The following is a 3,109-nucleotide window of genomic DNA, read 5'->3' as shown; positions in this document are numbered from 1 at the left end:
CCCAGTAATTGTATAACTTGTTGTAGGTGAATTAACGGCAGTTGAGCCAAAGATACCATCGACTGATCTCCAATACAGGAAGTATGAAGTCACAATTTCCCCAGAAACGTTTGTCCAGCTTATAATGATTTGTGTTTGTGAAGGTGTCAACCTCACATTATTTGGTGGCAAAGGAGCTACAGAAATAAAAAGCAATCCATTTTATTATTAACTCCGTTTAAAAAACAACTCGTTATTCGCAAAAATGTTTCAACAACGTGAAACGTTGGTTTTTTATCGATTGTTTAGCGTTTTAGTAACATTACAAATTAGGTACTAAATTAGTTCTTATTAAATCTGTTAAAAAACAGTAAAATTTGTAGAGACTTTCCGCTTGTTAAGGCAGACGTTTTAACTCGTATTACATTGTTAGCTTTTAAATAAATTACAGTTTTAATAATGAATAAATACCATAAAATCATGGAAAAATCCTTGGTATTTCCATCAGATAATAAGTATCGTGTGGTACATTTGTGTGGGTGGCGCAGTAGCACGAACTTTTTTGTAGTTTTACCCACGTGCCGCGTAAATTTAACTTATAGTAAAAATATAAACGATGGTCGTCATCCTAGCATTTAAATTCATCTACCTTGCCAAGTCAAAATATTTGTGCGCTTAACAGATATCAGACAAATTAAAAACATTGCTCCAATTTTTATAATTGTAATCCTAATAGTATTGTTCAAACAATCCTATTACTATTTTAGTGATTTGCCTCAAAACCCTAGACCAGGGGTCGGCAAACTTTTTCTAGTCGCAGTCCAAAACCAAATTCAGAAAAGTCTCTGCGGGCCGCACAAAATGTTAACTAAGAGTTGTGTTATTGAAGTGTTATAGAACAACTGTCAATCAGGCGGGCCTCGGATATTTTTTGCACTTAAAAACGTGTTTAATTACATTTACAGAGGCAGGAAAGTGTTGACGCAAAACGCGAAAAAAGCGTTTGTTTGGTTTAAAATTCGAGTTCACACGCCGTCATCCATACTTCTAATGAAAAGTGTAATAAAACCACTTTGAGGAAACGCGATAACTTTAAAGTTAATGTAGATCAGTGTTTGTTAACCGTATTAAGTCAAGGCGCACCTAGCGAGCGAAGCGAACGCGATTTTTTTGGTATACAGATATTTCATTTAAAATTCTTGCAAGTTTTTGTTACATCGCCGAAAATAAAAAAAATAAAAATCTTAAAAAACATATGTCCAAAAATTTTTTGTGCGGTTTCCGATTTTTCGCGACACACTTGAAAGCATTTTCACGGCGCAATGGTAAAGAATCGCTGATCTAGCTGAAAAGGCAGAATCAAAACGTAAACAAACTGGAGGTAAAATAATCGTTCGCCCGAATCGCAATTACGTAGGTGAAATAGTCAAAACGTATGTGATATAGACTCGTGTCTAAAATGTCAAAGAGGCGGCGGGCCGACTTTTGCGGGCCCTATTTATAATCTAAAATCTGCCTCTAGCGCTAGGAGCATTTTTTGTTACTGGACTACGCCCAAAGTGTACACAAACCATATGCACGAAGCGTATGGCAATAAAATCAATCTTGATTTTATTCTTACACCAAAATAGTATTTCGTACCAGTTCTTTCATCGTCATTTCTTCAATCGACTTCCAATATCAAATTTAATTCTCCAGATTTTCATCAGTCAGCACTGATTACACATCAAAACTTTAAACATGAATGTCGTGAAACCTTTTAAACCGACGGGTGAAATTCGTGTATACGTGCTGAACATTTCTCACTGACTAGATTCACTTCACCTAAAGTGATGATAAAGGATATTCCCCAGATTTTCATTAGTTAGTACTCTTCGATGAATGGATTTCGTGTGTGCTGTAGTTTGGAAAAATCTTAGCCACCTACGTTAGACGAATACCAATTTTACAGCCACTGGGGTGAGTTGCTGAACATAGGAGTTGCTACGGAATATACAGCCAACAAAGATTAAATTGTACTAGTGCCGTAATTGTCGGTAGATTTGCAAGTCAAGCTTGGTAGTTGACTGTGCGATTAACACATTTTATTCAAAAGATTCGTAAACAAACCCGGCGGAGTATTCGTGTAAAACTAAAATCTGACGAGAAGTAGCCTACATAACGCCCCCTGCGACAACGATATTCCAATGTTACTTCACATAGAGTTCCACGTAACCTAATTTCTGTTTAAATTGAAATTACTAGGTTTGTTTTTTAAATTATTATTGCAATACGTTGTCCTTTATGGAATTCTGCCAAACGTTAAAACAATCTAATCTTAATACATGACGTTTTGCTATTTATACTTATTAAACTAAAAAAAAATTGATCAACAAATAATTATGAGGTAAAGAAATGATGTATATACCCGCTACAGATGTCATTTTATTTTAAGCATATTATTTCATTGTATTTTAAGTAGATTATTTTATTGTCAATATTACCGCTTGTTATGTACAACTTCACACAAACCCTTTGTTATAAATTTTCAGAAACGTTGAAGAATCGTATAACCCCGCAGAGAAATATGAAGCTGATTTATGCTGAAGCATAGTTTTTTTTTTATCAAAACAGAACAATTAAAAAAATCTGCAGCCTTCTAATCCGTCGGTATTAAAGTCGTAACAAATTATGCGGCAATATGTATTGATTCACAATCCTTTTGCTTGAATTTAAATAACATTACCTTCATATTCACATATGAAGTAGATATACCAATTACACGACGCGTCAATCCACTTCCAAGTGTAAGCATAACTGCCTGGGAAGCCGGATCGTGACCCTAGTAACTTCATACAACTTCCGCTGCCTGTTGGTGTATTTTCATTTATCCAACCGTTGTATCCCGGTGTGTACCAAGTACTACTATCTGTTGTAAAAAATCAATAAATCAGTGGTTTAACCAGGGAGTCGAACCGGAACCAAACCGGAACTTTATGAACCGGTTTTGGGTCAGTTTTTGTTTGAGCCGATCTGGAGCTGAACCAAATAATTTGAAAGAACTTGAACCTTAACCGAACCCGAACTTGTTAATAAAAGCGGTTCGCTCCAGCATGACGTCACAACTTGTATTTTAAAGACTAAAGTTATG

The sequence above is a fragment of the Ascidiella aspersa genome, chromosome 8 (genome assembly GCF_963924565.1).
Source record: "Ascidiella aspersa chromosome 8, kaAscAspe10.2, whole genome shotgun sequence".
NCBI lineage: Eukaryota > Metazoa > Chordata > Ascidiacea > Phlebobranchia > Ascidiidae > Ascidiella > Ascidiella aspersa.
The sequence above is the reverse complement of the archived record's forward strand: the minus strand, read 5'-3'. Positions refer to the sequence as shown.